The sequence below is a fragment of the Suncus etruscus genome, chromosome 11 (assembly GCF_024139225.1).
Source record: "Suncus etruscus isolate mSunEtr1 chromosome 11, mSunEtr1.pri.cur, whole genome shotgun sequence".
NCBI lineage: Eukaryota > Metazoa > Chordata > Mammalia > Eulipotyphla > Soricidae > Suncus > Suncus etruscus.
The window spans coordinates 107870965-107892226 of NC_064858.1; the positions used below are offsets into that span (position 1 = coordinate 107870965).

General features: G+C 37.3%; 1 pseudogene; it reads right to left on the reverse strand.

Moving 5' to 3' along the window:
• Nucleotides 1-15101: 15101 nt before the first annotated feature.
• Nucleotides 15102-15238, reverse strand: LOC126023265 (uncharacterized; annotated as a pseudogene).
• Between the last annotated feature and the right edge of the window lie 6024 nt (nt 15239-21262).

Sequence of the window (21262 nt, forward strand, 5' to 3'; positions counted from 1 at the left end):
GGAAAGCACCTTAGTGGAGAAAGACTGATGAATAAGCCCAACATCAATTTTCTCAGCCCAATTATTTTTAGTAGTCTTTTTCACATTTAGTGTTATAGTTATTATATCATCTACAGAACTTTTATTCAGTGAAGAGAAGGAAAGAAACTGAGTAGGAGAGAAAAAAGATATAGGATGGGAGAAAGGGGTTAAAAGGTTCAGGTACTTTGGTGTTTTCAAGAAAGAACAGAACTAAATGCCCAGGCATTTAGTGTGCTTCTCTGTGTTTAATTGAAGTTCTTTAGCTTTTTAAAATTTATTATGAAGGCTCTCTTATTTTCTTTGATTTGTGCAAATCAATAGTGCAAAATGTATTCCTTTCTTTCAATGTCTAATACAGAAATAAAACACTTATAAGACAAATATAATATTCTTCTTGCACTTACTAAAATATGTCTTTAGTTTATGTCTCAAAATTATGACTAAAATATGTCTCTAAGCTTATCATTAAAGAATAAAGTGGCATTATTAGTCTGTCAGATAAAATCATCCTAAAATTTAACTGCTACAACCCCTGTTCAGCATGGTTAAATAATTTGGCAATGTTTTTAGATGACTTTAGAAATACTTCTGCAATGATTTAATGCTCTGATGTCTTTGGTAACATTGCTAGCACAGAGTTAGTTAAAAAATAAAAATAAAGGGAGAGAGAAATTATGTTTGAGGACTTTAAGGCTTCTGGGCTACAGTTCCATCGGTAGCATACACAAAACTATCACACAAAAAACTATCCAAGTTACACACGCAATATAATATTAAGCTAATCAAAGTGGAAGGGATAAATTTGGAAAATTCTAATCCTGAAGAACATCACAATCAGAGAAAGCAATCTGAGATATATGTTAAATGTGAAGACTGAATTCAAACTACAGTTTAAGAACCTAGGTTCTCTGTTATCAGAAAAGAAATTTATGGTTTCGATGAGAATAGTTAGGACATGCTATAAGGAAAAATGCTTTAAGTTCAGTCAAAGAGAATACTTATAATGTTTTGGATGAGTAGATAAAAAAGAAGAAGAGTTAATTGAAATTGAAGAGTAAATTAGGTAACTATGGTAGAAATATGGTTTCTAATCACAATAGAAAAATTTTAAATTGAAATTTATTCTACTAGCAGTCACCAAAAGTAAAAAGATCAAGAAAATAAACTTCCTTGGGAAGGGGAAAAGGTGACAATTATTTATAAAGCCTAGATATTGAGCTAAGATAGAATAAAGCATTTAATAAACTTGTTTTCTGGTTCTACTTGTTGACAGTACAGCATTACAAAATCTTTATGAATAAACCAATTTTTATGATGATAATGAATTGACTACAATAATAAATCACAGAATTTGAGAATGAATTAAGGTTTTAGCTCCCCAAATTAATGTTCTCTTAGTAAGAAGATTTCACATATTACATAGTAAAGGGTAATAATAATTATGAAATTAGGAGGGAAGTTTTATATTGATACACATATGTGGTAAATATTTTTACATTATAATGATTTGTATAGCATTACTAGAATTATTCTAAGAAAATTAAATGTCAAAAATGTAAAGGTGAGAGGCCAGAGCGGTAATGCAAGCAGTAGGGTACTTGCCTTGCACTTACTAAGCTAGGACGGACCTCGGTTCAATCCTCCTGTGTCCTATATGATCCCCCAAGCCAGGAGCGATTTTTTAGCACATGGCCAGGAGGAACCCCGGAGCATCGCTGGATGTGGCCCCAAAATCAAAAAAAAAAAAGTAAAGTGAACCATATCATCATATTTCACCCCTAAAATTATATATAAAAGAAGTAGCATTCCCTGAAATTTATGTGAATACTCTGATCCAATAACTATCAGAACAAGATATAAAATCTTTCTGAAGTCATTTTTTATATCTCTGACTACAATCTAGACAGAATAAAAAGAAATGATGAAAAATGGGTGGCTATATAAACTGGAATAATCATAGATAATATCACTATCCTTCAATTTTATTCCAATAAACAACAAAAAAGGCCTTGAACATCCACCTACAGAAAGAACAGAATATTTTTCTCATGCTGTATGATATTGAGACTGTTCTGGCTGGTCTTCATAAAATCTTATTTCCTTCGAGGAAGCTGACAATGATGCAGGTGATAAGGGCTGATTTTCACCTAGAATACAGTGGATATCATTTTGAATTAATGCTATCTGTGCAGCTCTGATTTTTTTGTATTATTCTGCCAAAGCTACTGGAAGACATATCATCTGAAAAAAATTCATCTCTCAATAAAAGGATGTCTGGCTCACGTATTGTGTTTCTCACCAAAGGTAACGAATCCTGTCTTGTCTCTGCCCGAAACCTCTATGTATAAACTAGTATGCTACCATCGGCTACTCTGTCACATATCGAGATCATGAGCAATCTGCTCTGTCTGGCTGGTATTGAGACACACTGGGGACTAGTATCTCTCAATGCATCTTTATTATACTCTTGATTAACTTGGAAGTCTTTAAGTCTCAAACCATAAACCGCTATAGTTGTGAACTATTCTGTTTCCCCTGTGTCCTGCTCTGGTTTGGATCTCTTATTACCCTTTGAATTTCTGAAGTATCTGTTGAGATACCCTACCCCCTTTTATTTCTGATTTGGATTACGAGAGTTTGCTCTCTTTATTGGAATCTTGCTATTGGTTTATCAACTTGTTTATTTTTACAAAGAAAAAAATTGCTTTCATTGTTCTTTTGGATTAGTTTTTGGGTTTTCAGTTAATTAATTTCTGCTCTAAATTTGATTATTTCCTTTCTTTGCTTGTTTTTGGCTTATTTTATTGGTTGATTTCCAATTTCTTAAACTGCTGTGTACCAATAAATTATTCATGTTGGCCCTATTTCCCTTCCTGATGAATTGTTGCAGAGCTATAAATTTTCTTCTTAATACCAATTTTTCTGAGCCCCACAAATTCATGTCATCATGTGAACAAATTCTCATTTGTTCCCAATAAAATTCTCATTTGATTTCCTCTCTGACCCACTAGTTTTTCAATGGTCAGCTATTTAATTTCCAGGTTTTAAAGTTAGGTCTCTGTTTCTGTTTGTACTTCACTTCTATTTTTGTTGCATTATGGTCTGTGAATGTAGTTGGTACAATTTCTATCCTCTTGAATTTATGGAGGTATGTGATCCCATATGCATGTGTATTCAGTTATTCAGTTTTTTGGGGGGTTGAAAATTTCTATAATATTATAGATAGCATATATATGTTACATATTATAGTGTATATATATATACTAAGCACTATTTTCCATTTAGTATATATACACTCTTATTGTATATATACATACACTCTTTCTTTTAGTATACAATGATATATGGTATATATATGTATATATATATATATATATATATATTAAGCCCTCTCATCCACTTAGGATATATATATTCTTAGTATATATAAATATACTATATATATTCTAAGTCCCTCTCTTCCACTTATTCTTTCAAAACCAGTATATTTTTCCTAAATTTTAGCCTGATCAATCGTCAAGCATACTAGAGCAATGTTAAAGTCTCCAACTCCTATTTTGTTGCTTTTGATGACTTCTTCAAGTCTATTAGCAGTTGTTTTAAGTATTTTTGTGGCCCCTCATTGGGGGCATGTATATTTAAGAGTGTGATTTCTTCCTAATGTACATATCTCTTAATTATTAATAAATTATCCTGTGTCATAATTTTTTAAGCCTGAAGTCTATGTCATCTGATATGAGTATGTCCGCCCAGCCCTTTTAAGAGAGTTGTTTGCTTGAAGAATTGTCTTCCAACCTTTTACTTTGAGTTTGTTTTTTACTCTGACTATCCAATTGTGTTTCTTGCAGTCAGAAAATGTTGGGTTTAATTTTCTGATCCATTTTGACACTCTTTGTTTCTTAATTGTTGAATTTAGACCATTGGCATTGAGATAGATGATTGTCATGAAATTTTGTGCTATATTTTTGTATAAGTTTGATGTGATTGTCTGGCTTGTCTTGTCTTAAAGTTCCCAATTCAGATCTTCTTTTAAAATTGAGCTTGAGTTTGTAAAGTTCTTGTGTTGTTGTTCACTCATGAAACTGTATTCTTCCTCCAAACCTGAATGAGAGTCTACCTAAATTTATTTATTTATTTATTATTTATTTATTTATTTATTATTCTTCAGGCATTCATTTCCTTGGGTCTTTTTTTTAAACTAATATACCACCTCTGCCTTTGGCTGGAAGATTATATTGTAATAAACGTGCTTTAAATCTAAGGATGCTCTTTTGTATATATTTTCCTTTCTTGATTTTGCTGCTCTCAGTATTCTGTTTACTTTTTTTTTTTTTTTTGGGTCACACCCGGCAGTGCTCAGGGGTTACTCCTGGCTGTTTGCTCAGAAATAGCTCCTGGCAGGCACGGGAGACCATATGGGACACTGGGATTCGAACCAACCACCTTTGGTCCTGGAGCGGCTGCTTGCAAGGCAAACGCCGCTGTGCTATCTCTCCAGGCCCTGCTCTCAGTATTCTATCTCTCCATGGTTTTTATTATTTTGACTAGGATGTGTGTTATGGTGTTTTTATTTTGTTTGGGGGCGTTGTACTTTTTTTCACCTGGTACTCTTCAGGCATCCGGGAAGAGGGTGCATGCACTCTTCGGCTCTGGGGAATTTTCAGCAATGATATCTTTGACTGTTGCGTTTTCACAGTGATTTTCTTCCTGGCTCTTCAGGACCCCAATACTTCTTAAGTTGTTTCTGTTGAATTAATCACAAATTTTTATTGTCATTTGTTCACTTATTTGAAGATTTATTTTCATCTTTTTGTTTATTTTGGGCTCTTTTCCATCTTTCACTATTGTCTGGACAGGTTATGTAGCTCATCTTTGAGCTCACTAATTCTGTCCTCAGCAACTGGTACTCTGTTGGTGAGGTCCTCCAGTGAGATTTTTCATTTTGCCTACCAAGTTTTTCAGTTGTGTCTTTTCTTTTTAGAGTTTTCTCATTTCTACATTCATATGCTCTTGAATCTTACTGACTGTTTCAATGTTTCTTGTAGTTCCTTGAGCATCCTCAACACTTCCTCCCTAAAGTCGGGATCAGAGAGGCTATCTGGTGACTGACAGCATTTGATTCCTCAGAACTTCCACAGTCATGCACTAAGTATGGTGGAGTTCTGGGTTGCTTTCCCATTGTAACTTTAGCAGTGGGGTGGTGTTTTTTTATGTGTTGCAGTGAGGCTCAATGACTAAAAGAAATATAAGGCCAGGTCTTCTCAGGCTGCATTGACATGGAGTGAAAATGGCTCTTCTGACTCAAAGATGATCCTGCTACTAGTCAGTCTATTTGCCACCAATTATTGGGTCTGTGTCTGGAAAATATTTTATTTTATTTGTTTATTTATTTATTTTGATTTAGGGCCTCACCCAGTGACACTCAGGGGCTACTCCTGGTTATGTGCTCAGAAATCGTTCCTGGCTTGGGGGGCCATATGGGACACTGGGGGATTGAACTGTGGTCCATCCTACGTTAGTCGTGTGCAAGGCAAACACCCTACTGCTGCACCACCAATCCAGCCCCTGGAAAATATTTTATTAAAGCCTTTTCACTAGTTTTTACTATTAGCATCCTTGTAATTTTAGATATTACTTTAGCAAAATTACTTAAAGAAAGAACAACTGAAGAGAACCATCTGTGCTTAGATAGCTAAAGTTTTAGCCACAAAGGAAAGCTATAAGTACACAGGGGGTCTAAGGTGCACTATTCAAGGAGCATCCCAAACTGTGCTCAGAGCACTAGACATACTGATCATTAAACTCAAGACTCCTACATGTAAATTATTTTCTAAATTCTTTTGTGCTCTCTTTCCATTTCAAAGTTAGTTTTTATGATGTACATAATACCCAAAGTAATTTATAAATCTATTTTAATCTACCACGATTTAAATCACATTCCTCACAAAAAAGTCTGAAAATTATATGAGACCAAGCAAAGAACTGAATATTGAAAGTAATCTTGAAGACGGAGAGGCGAGGAGGCAGCAGGACCGAAGGTCGCCCCAGGCCACCGCTGGCGGGTCTCCAGAACGTGAAAACCGGCGGGCTTTCGCAGAAGCCAGCTGCCCTGTTGGGGACATCAGACAGGGAAAAGCCACGAATCTGCACCCGCCCAGTGGAGCCCAACTGTGAGTGCTCCTTGTAAATGTTTCTCTACTGTCCTCTTGCGTGAAACTCTTGGGAGTGGGGCAAAGGACGCTCCAGAAATCTGCTCTCCCAGACGCCATTTCCAGGGCGGGTCTCCAGAACGTGAAAACTGGCGGGCTTTTGCAGAAGCCAGCTGCCCTGTTGGGGACATCAGACAGGGAAAAGCCACGAATCTGCACCCGCCCAGTGGAGCCCAACTGTGAGTGCTCCTTGTAAATGTTTCTCTACTGTCCTCTTGCGTGAAACTCTTGGGAGTGGGGCAAAGGACGCTCCAGAAATCTGCTCTCCCAGACGCCATTTCCAGGGCGGGTCTCCAGAACGTGAAAACCGGCGGGCTTTCGCAGAAGCCAGCTGCCCTGTTGGGGACATCAGGCAGGGAAAAGCCACGAATCTGCACCCGCCCAGTGGAGCCCAACTGTGAGTGCTCCTTGTAAATGTTTCTCTACTGTCCTCTTGCGTGAAACTCTTGGGAGTGGGGCAAAGGACGCTCCAGAAATCTGCTCTCCCAGACGCCATTTCCAGGGCGGGTCTCCAGAACGTGAAAACCGGCGGGCTTTCGCAGAAGCCAGCTGCCCTGTTGGGGACATCAGGCAGGGAAAAGCCACGAATCTGCACCCGCCCAGTGGAGCCCAACTGTGAGTGCTCCTTGTAAATGTTTCTCTACTGTCCTCTTGCGTGAAACTCTTGGGAGTGGGGCAAAAGACGCTCCAGAAATCTGCTCTCCCAGACGCCATTTCCAGGGCAGGTCTCCAGAACGTGAAAACCGGCGGGCTTTCGCAGAAGCCAGCTGCCCTGTTTGGGACATCAGGCAGGGAAAAGCCACGAATCTGCACCTGCCCAGTGGAGCCCAACTGTGAGTGCTCCTTGTAAATGTTTCTCTACTGTCCTCTTGCGTGAAACTCTTGGGAGTGGGGCAAAAGACGCTCCAGAAATCTGTTCTCCCAGACGCCATTTCCAGGGCGGGTCTCCAGAACGTGAAAACCGGCGGGCTTTCGCAGAAGCCAGCTGCCCTGTTTGGGACATCAGGCAGGGAAAAGCCACGAATCTGCACCTGCCCAGTGGAGCCCAACTGTGAGTGCTCCTTGTAAATGTTTCTCTACTGTCCTCTTGCGTGAAACTCTTGCGAGTGGGGCAAAAGAGGCTCCAGCAGAGCATGGCTGCTCCGCTTCGCTACGCGGCCGTGCGCTCTTTCTAAGAAAAGAACACCATCGTAACAAGAAGAAAAAATCACACTAAGAACTGAGCTATAACACAGAAGCAAGCATTCCTCTTCGGACTGTCTTCTCCGTTGAATGCTTGGGCCTAAGATTTAATCCAGTGTGAGGCTTCACCCACGGAGGACTCCCCTCCCTTAGAGACAAGTCAGCCCATCCAGAAAGGGCGGAGCCAGAGAAGTGTGCTGCCTACATCATATAGCCAATGAATACCACCACAACACGTAGAAAAACCCAAAATACAAGTGTGACAATGGGGAAACAACGCAGGCCAGCATCAGACATAGAGAATGAAGAGGACAATTCTGATGACCAGATAATGGCCAACCAACTAATCAACCTCTCAGATAAGGACTTTAGACTAGCAATATGGAATATGTTCAAAGAACTCAAAGAAACCATGAATTGAGTTGAACAGAACACTAATAAGAACCAAGAAAATATGAAGACAGAAATCACAAAACTCCAAACTGAAATAACATATCAATTAACAGGCCTGAAAAAGTCAGTAAACGAAGTGAATGACAAAATGGATAAGCTCTGGGACAGGGTATCAGAAGCTGAGAATAGACTTGGTGCTGTGGAAGATGAGATACATAACAATTCCGTACAGCAGGAGAGACTGGACAAAAAACTTAAAGCAAATGAACAGACAACGGAAAAATTACTCAAAGAATGGGAACAGATGAAAATAGAAGTCTATGATAAGATCAACAGAAACAACTTAAGAATCATTGGAGTCCCAGAGACCCAGGAAGAAAATTCCCAGGAAGAATCAATGGTCAAGAACATCATTAAAGAGAAACTTCCAGAGCTAAAGAATATAGGTGATCAAATCCTACATGCTCGAAGAGTACCAACCAAAAGAGACCCCAGAAAAAAACACCCCAAGACACATCCTAGTCACAATGACAAATCCCACAGATAGAGACAGAATTCTGAAAACAGCAAGATCAAAAGGGGAAATTACGTTCAAGCAAGCGTCCTTGAGATTTACAGCAGACCTGTCACCAGAAACACTCAATGCCAGAAAGCAGTGGTGGGATATTGTGACAAGACTGAATGAAATGAATGCTTCACCCAGAATACTATACCCAGCAAAACTCACTTTCCGATTTGACGGAAGAATACATGGTTTCACAGACAAAAAGCAGCTCAGAAACTTTACAGACTCCAAACCAGTCTTAAAAGAAAAACTGAAAGACCTAATTTAAGACAAGACTAACCAAGAGACACACCAAATTTCGATATAAAGATGGAATTAAATCCCAGGACAATTCTTTCTCTCAATGTCAATGGACTAAATGCACCAGTCAAGAGACACAGAGTGGCTAAATGGATCAAAAAACTCAATCCAACCTTCTGCTGCCTACAAGAAACGCACCTGAATAGTCAGAACAAACATAGACTCAAAATAAAAGGCTGGAGAAAAATTATCCAAGCAAACAACACCCATAAAAAAGCTGGAGTGGCCATACTAATATCAGATAATGCAAACTTTATACTCAGGAAGGTTGTAAGGGACAAAGATGGACATTTTATATTAATCAAGGGGTATGTAGAGCAGGAAGAAATAACTCTCCTAAACATATATGCACCAAATGAGGGGCCAGCAAAATATTTAATACAACTGTTGACAAATCTGAAAAATAATATCAATAACAACACAATAATTGTGGGGGACCTCAACACGGCTTTGTCAACACTGGATAGGTCAACCAGACTGAAACCCAACAAGAATATACTAGACCTGAGGAGAGAATTGGAAGAAAGAGGCTTAGTGGATATATATAGGACACTCCACCCCCAGAAACCTGGATACACATTCTTTTCCAATGTACATGGGACATTCTCCAGGATAGACTACATGCTGGCACATAAAACATACCTCCATAATATCAAGAGGATAGAAATTTTGCAGACTGCCTTTGCTATCCACAAGGCTCTGAAATTATTTGTGAATTCCAAAGGGACTCAGAAAAAAAACCTTAACACCTGGAAGTTAAACAGTCTCATACTCAATAACCAGTGGGTCCGAGATGAAATCAAGGAGGAAATTAAAAGGTTCATAGAAACAAATGACAATCAAGACACAAACTATCAGAACTTATGGGAAACAGCAAAAGCAGTACTGAGAGGAAAATTTATAGCTTTGCAAGCACACATCAGGAAGGAAGAAGGAGCTTACCTGAGTAGCCTAATGACACAGCTAATAGAACTAGAAAATGCTCAACAAAAGGACCCAAAAATAGGAAGACAGAAGGAAATAACAAAGCTGAGAGCAGAAATTAATGAAGAGGAAACCCAAAAAACAATCCGAAAGATCAACGAAAGCAGAAGTTGATTCTTGAAAAAATAAACAAGATTGATAGACCACTGGCAAACCTAACAAAGAAAGAGAGAGAGAGAAACTTGATAACTCGTATTAGGAATGAAAAAGGAGAGATCACTACTGATATGAGAGAGATTCAGAGGGTAATCAGAAACTACTTTGAGAAACTCTACACCACTAAAAATGAGAACCTGGAAGAAATGGATAAATTCTTGGACTCTTATAATCTTCCACGGTTGAAGGAAGAGGATGTAGCATATCTAAACAACCCCATCACCATGGATGAAATTAGAATGGTAATCAAAGGTCTGCCAAAAAACAAAAGCCCAGGCCCAGATGGATTCACTAATGAATTCTTTCAAACTTTCCAAGAGGAACTACTACCAATCCTGGCAAGACTCTTTCATGAAATTGAACAAACAGAAACACTTCCAAATAGCTTTTATGAAGCCAACATCACCTTGATACCTAAACCAGACAGAGATGCTACAAAAAAAGAAAATTACAGACCAATATCGCTGATGAATGCAGATGCAAAGATCCTCAACAAAATCCTGGCAAATAGGATTCAATGCCTCATTAAGAAGATCATCCACTATGATCAAGTAGGTTTCATCCCAGGAATGCAAGGCTGGTTTAACATCCGTAAATCTATCAACATCATACACAACATCAATAACAAGAAAAATAAAAACCACATGATCATATCAATAGATGCAGAGAAAGCATTTGATAAGGTCCAACACCCATTCTTGATCAAAACTCTCAGCAAGATGGGAATGGAAGGAACCTTTCTCAATCTAGTTGAAGCCATCTACCACAAGCCAACGGCAAATATTATCCTCAACGGAGAAAAACTAAAAGCCTTCCCTCTAAATTCTGGTACAAGACAAGGCTGTCCTCTCTCACCACTCCTATTCAACATAGCACTAGAAGTACTTGCTATAGCGATTAGGCAAAAAAAAGATATCAAGGGAATCCAGATAGGAAAGGAAGAAGTCAAGCTCTCACTGTTTGCAGATGACATGATACTCTACTTAGAAAACCCTAAAGACTCTACCAAAAAGCTTCTAGAAACAATAGACTCATATAGCAAGGTGGCAGGCTACAAAATTAACACACAAAAATCAATGGCCTTTCTATACACCAACAGTAATAAGGAAGAAATGGACATTAAGAAAACAACCCCATTCTCAATAATGCCACACAAACTCAAATATCTTGGAATCAACTTGACTAAAAATGTGAAGGACCTATACAGAGAAAACTATAAAACTCTGCTCAATGAAATAAGAGAGGACACGCGGAAATGAAAATGCATACCCTGCTCGTGGATTGGCAGGATTAACATAATCAAAATGGCAATACTCCCCAAGGCATTATACAGATTTAATGCTATCCCTCTAAAGATACCCATGACATTCTTCAAAGAAGTGGATCAGACACTTTTGAAATTCATTTGGAACAATAAACACCCTCGAATAGCCAAAGCAATCATTGGGAAAAAGAATATGGGAGGAATTACTTTCCCCAACTTTAAACTGTACTACAAAGCAATAGTTATCAAAACAGCATGGTATTGGAATAAGGACAGGCCCTCAGATCAGTGGAATAGGCTTGAATACTCAGAAAATGTTCCCCAGACATACAATCAACTAATTTTTGATAAAGGAGCAGGAAACCCTAAATGGAGCAGGGAAAGCCTCTTCAACAAGTGGTGTTGGCACAATTGGATAGCTGCTTGCAAAAAATTGAACTTAGACCCCCAGCTATCATCATGTACGAAGGTAAAATCCAAATGGATTAAAGACCTCGATATCAGCCCCAAAACCATAAGATATATAGAACAGCACATAGGCAAGACACTCCAGGACATTACGGGCATCTTCAAGGAGGAAACTGCACTCTCCAAGCAAGTGAAAGCAGAGATTAACAGATGGGAATATATTAAACTGAGAAGCTTCTGCACCTCAAAGGAAATAGTGCCCAGGATACAAGAGCCACCCACTGAGTGGGAGAAACTATTCACCCAATACCCATCAGATAAGGCCTAATCTCCAAAATATACAAGGCACTGACAGAACTTTACAAGAAAAAAACATCTAATCCCATCAAAAAATGGGGAGAAGAAATGAACAGACACTTTGACAAAAAAGAAATACAAATGGCCAAAAGACACATGAAAAAGTGCTCCACATCACTAATCATCAGGGAGATGCAAATCAAAACAACGATGAGATACCACCTCACACCACAGAGAATGGCACACATCACAAAGAATGAGAATAAACAGTGTTGGCGGGGATGTGGGGAGAAAGGAACTCTTATCCACTGCTGGTGGGAATGCCGTCTAGTTCAACCTTTATGGAAAGCGATAGGGAGATTCCTCCAAAAACTTGAAATCGAGCTCCCATATGATCCAGCTATACCACTCCTAGGAATATACCCTAAGAACACAAAAATACAGTACAAAAACCCCTTCCTTACACCCATATTCATTGCAGCACTATTTACCATAGCAAGACTCTGGAAACAACCAAGATGCCCTTCAACAGATGAATGGCTAAAGAAACTGTGGTACATATACACAATGGAATATTATGCAGCTGTCAGGAGAGATGAAGTCATGAAATTTTCCTATACATGGATGTACACGGAATCTATTATGCTGAGTGAAATAAGCCAGAGAGAGAGAGAAAAACACAGAATGGTCTCACTCATCTATGGGTTTTAAGAAAAATGAAAGACATTCTTGCAATAATAATTTTTAGACACAAAAGAGAAAAGAGCTAGAAGTTCCAGCTCACCACAGTAAGCTCACCACAAAGAGTGATGAGTTTAACTAGAGAAATGACTACATTCTGAACTTTCCTAATAATGAGAATGTATGAGGGAAATGGAGAGGCTGTTTAAAGTACAGGCAGGGGTTAGGTGGGGAGGAGGGAGACTTGGGACATTGGTGGTGGGAATGTTGCACTGGTGATGGGTGGCGTTCTTTACATGACTGAAACCCAAACACAATCATGTATGTAATCAAGGTGTTTAAATAAAATTAAAAAAAAAGAAAGTAATCTTGAAAATAATAAGAAAGCCTTGAATACCCACATGTCCTGATTTTTATACCATAAGACTTTAGTAATTATAACAGAATAGTATTGCACTAGGTTATAAAAATGCATTGCTAGAAAAATGTGGAGATATGGGGCCGGGCGGTGGCGCTGGAGGTAAGGTGCCTGCCTTACCTGCGCTAGCCTAGGAGCCGGACCGCGGTTCGATCCCCCGGCGTCCCATATGGTCCCCCAAGCCAGGAGCGACTTCTGAGCGCATATAGCCAGGAGTAACCCCTGAGCGTCACCGGGTGTGGCCCAAAAACCAAAAAAAAAAAAAAAGAAAAATGTGGAGATAAGAATTAAACCTTACTGTAGATTTATAACTGACTAAATTGATCATTAAGGAAGTCAGGAACATCCAATTGTGAATTAATAGTTTCTTTAGAAAAACTATTTTTATTTTATTTTTGATATTATTAAAATAGAAAGCTATTTTTATAAAAAAAAAACTATGCTGGGAAAATACATACATACCACAATTAGAAAAATAATAGTAACCAAAATCTTACAGGATTCAAAAATTAACTCAAATAAAACATTTAAACTAGGGTGTGGCATATAGCTCAAAATTTGGGAGTGCTTGCTGGTAAATCTGAGGCCCAAAGTTTAATCCTAGGCCATGCTTGCTCATTAGAGCACCCTGTTGGCCCCAGATTACCAGATGTCCTTGTTAACATTACCAAGGATAAATACAACAGTCTCCTGGGCAGTGTCTTTTACTGCCTGGTTTAATATTATTGACTGTTCTCTTATTGTTAAATAATGTAAACACAATATCTAATGACACAATTCTCAAAATATAAAAGATATAAAATAAAATTCTGAGATGGTTGGTATCAATCTCCCTTTACACTGTAATGAAAGACTTATTCTTTCCTTCCGGAAGTTCAATTCTGAACAACAGGGAAAGTTTATTGAGGGAGTATGGTTTACAAGCCAGCATCTTTACATTTGGTCATACAAGACCACTAATTCATACTCAACAATCAATGGGCCATTGTTCCCTTACCATCCTTTTTAGATATGTCTTTCTTTGTCTGTTCTCTCACTCTCTGACAAAACAAACCTTCACCACCTTTTAAAATCAATTTTGTTGTCAGACATGAAGGCTTGTTATATTGGCCATTGTCTATTCCTTATTTGTTCTCTGTATTTAATTTTATTTCTGTCTTTCTTTACTTAACATAATTCTAATTCTATTATGTTGCAGCAAAATGTAACGGTTCTTTATTTCATAAAACTGGTAAATATTTCTTTATAACCTCTTCACAAGATCTCAGTTGCAACTTCAATTGTAATCCTGAATAGTCTTCTAATAGAATCATTTCAAGAAAGAGCCTTACAAAACCACTCAGAAGGACATCTGTGCTCAGACAACCAAGGGCATCTGAGCTATTGTCCAAAATTGTCCTAGATTTCAGACATGGAATTAGATTTGGATTCACTAACTACACAGTTTCCAATAAACTATAAAGTTATACCTTAGGAGCCAGAGAGCTATTCTGCATGGTAGTATTTCAAGTTTCGGAAATAAAACTGTAATGCAGAGAAAACCTAGATGAAATTCTATTAAGGTTATGTAAGTTTAAGAATAAGAACATTTTAAAAACTATATATACACTATATATACATAGACATGTAGGAATATAACATTTTCTGGAAAAAGAGATTTTTCTCAAGGTAAAACTTACTGGGCAAAACAATAAAGTGTGATACATTTATAATCGAAGGTAAATTTAAAATTTTAAAATCTTTTTTATTTTAATTGAAAATATTTGACATATGTTTGTCCTTTTTTGGGGGGAGGGGGAAATTTAGCATTTCTCAGGGCCTCCTCCTGGCTCTGCCCATAAGAATTACTCTTGATAGTACTCAGGGGACTATCGGGTATGCCAGAGATTGAAACCAGACTGGCTATGTGCAAGACAATCACCCTATCTCCCATACTAATGCTCTTGCCTCCAGATCTCTGAGATAATAGTTAACTTAAAACATCTATAAACCGTATTATTATCTCTTTTATGGGAATAATAATTAAATAATATGGTATAATAAGTAATATTTGGTAATAAGATTTATAAAAAAGTTTAATTAGCATTACTGCATGATAACTATGGTAATAACAATTTTTATAAAAATGATTCTTACAAATATTTTTATTCACTATAAATTTTGTACTTTATAGTCTATTACTATATCAAATTCACTATATCTACAACTTTTTTTTTCCCCCCTTTGGGGAGAGCGCGAACTCAGTCCCCCACTACCACAAATTATGCAGTCGAGTTTCCCACACCCAGAGTGCAATGGGTAAGCCTCCCCCTGGGAAAACCACCTTCATGATCATGGTATCTCTCCTGCCAGGTAAGTATATGTCTACAACTTTCATTCCTTGTTTATGAACTATTTTCAAGCCTAAACCCTTAAGCAAAATCGTTTGAGTGGGAAGATATCTTAGTAGTCAGTAATGCGTGTCTTTTACTACATATCTTTTACTACCTCACTGCCTAAGATTCCTGGTGGATCCTCATGCCCTCAGAATGCCACTGAGGCTATATTGGTGAGCTCCAGCAATCTGGGTCAGGCCACTGTGCATTGCAGGCAATACTCTCTGGCCCAGTTGACTAGCTATTGGTAGGAGTAATTTCTGAATCCCTTGAACACTATTTTGGTGACCTCTTGCCAAGAAATATACTACCATAGACAGAGGTTTTTTTTTTTTATTATTATCCCGTACTCGGGTCCTAGAAACATCTTAATAACTAAATGTATGTAAAATCAAAAAAATCTCAACAGTAGTGTCAAAAACAATAAAATAACTGTGAATACATTTAATAAATAAACTTAAAACCTGGAGAGATAAATTTTTGTTTGTTTGTTTGTTTTTGGGCTACACCCAGCAATGCTCTCTGTGCTCAGAAATTGCTCCTGACAGGCTTGGGGGACCATATAGACTGCCGGGATCCGAACTACAGTTCTTCTGCATGCAAGGCAAACACCTTACTTCCATGCTATCTCTCCGGCCCCGAGATAAATTTTTTAAAGTAATACAAGAAGTAGTAGTAAGAAGTAAGACAAAAAAAGATAGAGCATTTTCGTGGAAGAGAAGAATTCATGGTTGTTTTTCTTAAGGGTCATATCCAGAATCAAACAGGAATATTACCAGTAGAATGTTCAAGAAACATTCCAGAAGATCTTTGACAACCATGCATTTTGCTGATTAAATCTAAAAGTCCTCCATGCAAAGCATTTGCTATATCCTTGCTCAATTATAATCCCAATTCAAAAATAATATTGCTAAAATATGCATATACCCAAAACCACATATAGACATATAATTCAATTCTTACCAAAATTTCAATGGCATTATCTATATGAATAAAAAAATCTGAAATATATGAAACTACAAAATACCTTGAGTAACTAAAGTAATTCTAAGAATAACAGTCTCACATATAAAATGTCCTGATTTCAAACTATACCATAAGTCTATAGTAACTAGAACAGAATAGCATTTTCCTGAAATTAGACAAAGATTGCTATAAAAGAATAGTGAGATAAAAATTACAATGGTAGGGAATTTGCCTTGCAAGTGGCTGATCCTAGATTGACCTGGATTCAATCCCCAGCGTTCCATATGGTTCTCCAAGCCAGGAGCAATTTCTGAGTGCATAGCTAGGAGTAACACCTGAGTGTCACCGGGTGAGGCCCCCAAAACAAAGACTAAAATTAAGAGAGTCAAGATCATCCAATAAGGAAAGGAGCGGTTCTTCTACAAGCAGTGCCATGAAAAATGTGGAACCATATTTAAAGCAATAAAATTAACCAAAATTGATCCAAAACTAACCAAAATACAGAGCATAACTATATTTAGTTTAGAGCAATAAACCTAACCATCATTGAGTGATATCTGCAGAGATATGCAGCCTTGTCCCTGCTCAAAAGGTTAAGGCTATTTTTGAATCTCAAATCTTAATGACTGAGAAAGTCTTACAGTTAGGATCCCACCCCTCTAATATGCACTAGAGAGCTGAGCACAAAGGTACATACTGAAAATCAGCTTTAGACCTGCATTTCTTTACTAAGTCAAAAAAAGTATTTGGACTTTTTAAACCCAACAAGGTTGAAGACACACCTGGCCTGATCTGAAGGAAGCAATTCCTGAGGTACCTAACAAGGCGGCCATCCTAAACTGTGCTCTCACAGAGTCAATATTTCCCTCAAGACAGGTTTGCAGATGCAGGACAAACTGACAGCGTGTAGTCTCAAGGGATCAAAACTAAAGGAAGCCTCCCTAACACTGATGCACCACACAATCTCCAACATAAGGGAGAGGACGCTGAGCACACATGTCCCAGAGTATCGACTTTGGATCTGCAAACTGACAATGCCCAGCCTTGAACAACATCCGATCTCTAAGTTACAGCTAGAAATAGTCAACACCAAGGACACAAGGGGAGGTATTAACTAACACCAGATGTTGCAGGAGATACCAGACACCCCAGAGTCCTACCCCCTGGTTTGGGTTTGGAATAACTATTCATAAGCTGGTACAAGTAATTGCAAAGTCTCCTAGTAGCTATAAAGATCAGTTTGCTGAATAGGTATTACTGGCTTTAGTGATCACTGATTATTAGATCACTGATTGATAGTGCTACAATCACTGATCAAATCATTTAAGTACAATATAAGTAAGCTTCCCTTGGGCCAGAGAGATAGCATGGAGGTAGGGCATTTGTCTTGCCTATGGAAGGACAGTGGTTCGAATCCCACTGTGTCTAGCTTGTTGTAGACTGGATTTAGACTCCATTGTCATTGGCTTTGGCTTTGGTGGTTAAGTATGATATTTTTTTATTTCTACTTAATGTTCATACACTTGTTTGGTCTTGGTACCCTCCATTATTTCCCCCTCTATTTGTGAGGCAGAACAAGATGGTTCAAGTTATGTGGTTCTGTTTGGAGGGGAATAAAAAAGAAAGAGAAAAAACAGTGAGAGGGGGTAAAAATCAAATAGAAAGGAATGGGAGGAGTCCTTCTAGAAGCTATAAGTATCAATTTAATAAAATAGGAGAAAAGAAAAAAAAACATAAAGACTATACAAAAAAATCAACCAAAAGAACCCAAAACACACCACAGCAATAAAGACAACAACCAAGCAATACTCACAGTCTTAAAATAAAAACAAAACAAAGCACATAAAATAAAAAACAACAAGAACTACAATAACAAAAAATTAATTTGTGTTTTTTGCATAGGCATAGTAAATATTGAAAATATTTAAGAAATCCTTTCAAGGCACCTGTAGCTTCAGAAATCAGTAGAGCTTCAAGAGTTAATTGATATTACAGAGTATCACTTGATATGCTTGGAACAGCTAGAACTCAAGCTTCCACTCAGCAACAGGCATAACAGTAATAAAAAAAAGAATGAGTTTAACTGCAGCAATACATGGGAATAGAAACCTTGAATGCCCAGAATTGCATCAGAATTTTTAAACTGCCTGATAATACTTTCAGAAAAATAATTCTCTCAATGTTTACTAAAATGAGGAAGTAATTGGAAGAAAAAACAATAAGCATAAATAAAGATGGTTGGAAAACTAAAGAACTAATTCAAAACAGAAATGAAGAGGGTTAAAAATACAGCAAAATTGGAAGAAGCTAAAATTGAATCAGTGATATCAAAGACATCAGGAGAAACATAATTTGAAAATGGTATTTTGAATGAAGATCACTTGAGGAATATATTTAACAATATTAAGGGGATTCAATTCTGGATCATAGAAATTCAGAAAGAAGGGAAAGAAAAGTTGTTGAAAAAATTCATATCTGAGAACTTCCCCACTCTAAGAATGAAACTACATGCTATATGATTCAGAAACCTCAAAGTGCACCAAACAAAATAAACCCAAAGACATCACAATCAAAATGGCAAACGTAAAAAAATATGGACACCTTAAAATGGGAAGGGAAAAACAAATCTCAAATACAGCATAGAAAGATTTCTCAAATAGTATAGGATAGGCGAGAAGAGAATTGAGTCTTAGGTTCAAAATATTAAGTAAAAATAATTTGTGTCCTGTAGGGTGTTATTAAAGATTGGTATAATAACATTTCGATCTTATTTAGTAATAAAATCTTTCTCCAGCCCTAGCTAAGTGTGTTTGTGGTCTCCAAGCCAGCTCCACAAGGGATACTGAATTGTGTCCTAGATAAAAGTCAAATAGAAAAACACAACCTAAATTCTTATGTAAAGTTAGCAAAAATTCCTTCATATCAATAATATTTTAAATGTTAATAAACAAAACCTACTAATTAAGAGAAATAGAGTGGTGGTTGAATCAGGAAGCAAAATCTAATCTTTTTTATTTTATAAAAGACACACTTGAGGGGCTGGAGTGGTGGCACAGGCAGGAGGGTATTTGCCTTGCATTCATGAACCTAGGACTGACTGTGGTTCAATTTCCTGGCATCCTATATTGTCCCCCAAGCCAGGAGCAATTTCTGAGCACATAGCCAGGAGTAACCCCTGAGTGTCACCAGGTGTGGCCCAAAAAACAAACAAACAAAAAGACATACAAGCACAAAGTAAATACAGGCTCACAGAGAAAGTTTCAAAAAATACACATTAATGGCAGTCTCAAATAATAAGGGACAGTCATATGTGTACAAATAAAATATTCAAGCTATAGAAAGTAAAAGAGGAATGGTCACTGCTCACTGTTTAGGGATTCCTAAAGGACTCAACATAAATGTACTGAAAAAGCTCAGTTTATAAAAAAAATTGCTGCACATCAATATCAGTATAACAGTAGTGGCAATAACAACGCACTCTTGTTTTGGACAGATCAACAAAACAGAAGATAAATAAGGAAACAAAATCCCAAAAAAGGAATAGATAATACTGGGATCAATAGACATGTACAGAACACGTACCGCTACAAAATTTAAATACAAATTCTGCTCCAATACCCACAAAAGATGACCCAATACAGGCCATATGCTGAGGCAAATGTAAGTGATCATTAAGTCCTGAAATTAGAAATTTTATCAAGTGCCAAGGCAGAAATTAACAATAAAAATAAATGATTAAGAGCTGGAGTGATAGCACAGTGGTAGGGCATTTGCCTTGCATGCAGCTTACCAAGGACAGACTTTGGTTCAATCCCCAGTGTCCGATATGGTCCCCCAAGCCAGGAGCGATTTCTGAGCACATAGCCAAGAGTAACCCCTGAGCATCACTGGTGGGTGTTTAAATAAAGATAATTTTTAAAAATAAACTAAAAGAAAAAAATATTTTTCTTAAATTTCATATTCAAAATCAAATAGCATGCTATAAAATGAACACTGGACATAAAAGAAGGAATAATAAGGTTTCCTTGAAAGAAATGGGTTAAAGTCACAAACTCTCAGAACCCATAACACACAGAAAAAGCTGTTTTAAGGGGGAAGTTCATAGCAATATATGGTACATCATGCAAAAAAGAAATACCTCAAATCAAAAACCTAACCTCATAGCATGATCAAACAGAATAAATAACAACAAACGAATTCCAAAAATAAGCAGAGAGAACTAAAAATTAGAGCTAAATCAATGATAAATTACAAAAAAATAAAGAATAAATTAAGCAAGGACCTAATTTTTAAAGAGAAGAACAAAATACATTTTGTTCTTTACTTTGGAGCAGTGGGTGATTCACACTGGACTGTGCTCAGTGGTTACTCCTGGCTCTGCACTCAGAAATCACTCCTGACAGGCTCAGGGAACAATATGGAATACTGAGGTTCGAACTATTGGCCACATGCAAGGCAAACATCCTACTACTGTGATATAGCTAGCCCAGTTTTTTTTTTTTTTTTGAGGGGTCACTCCTGGCAGTGGTGAAGAGTTAGTTATACTTGGCTTTGCATTCAGGAATCACTCCTGGCTGTCTGGAAGACCATCTGGGATGCTGAGAATTGATCCTGGGGTAGCCTCAAGGCAAGTATTTTACCCGGCGTATTATTGCTCCATCTCCAATAAACAAAATTAAAAATTCTTAACTAGACTCATGAGGAAAGAAAGTAAAATCTAAATAAATTGAATTGGGAATTAAAGGGAGAAATTACAAAAGATACACTAAAAGTACATAAAGTCCTAAGCGAAACTTTATGGTACTTTGGTGAAGAATTTAGGAGAAGTGGAAGCACTTTTGAGTCATCAAACCTCCCTAGAGTAAGTCAGGAAAAATATAAACTGAACACACTAGCTATGAATAAAAAATTATAGCAATAACTCAAAATTTGTCTAAAAGACTAGAGAAATACAGCACAGTGGATAGAACACTTGCCTTAAATGTGATCAACTCAGATGTAATCTCCAATACTCTATACCAAGATACAAAAGATAATATCTTT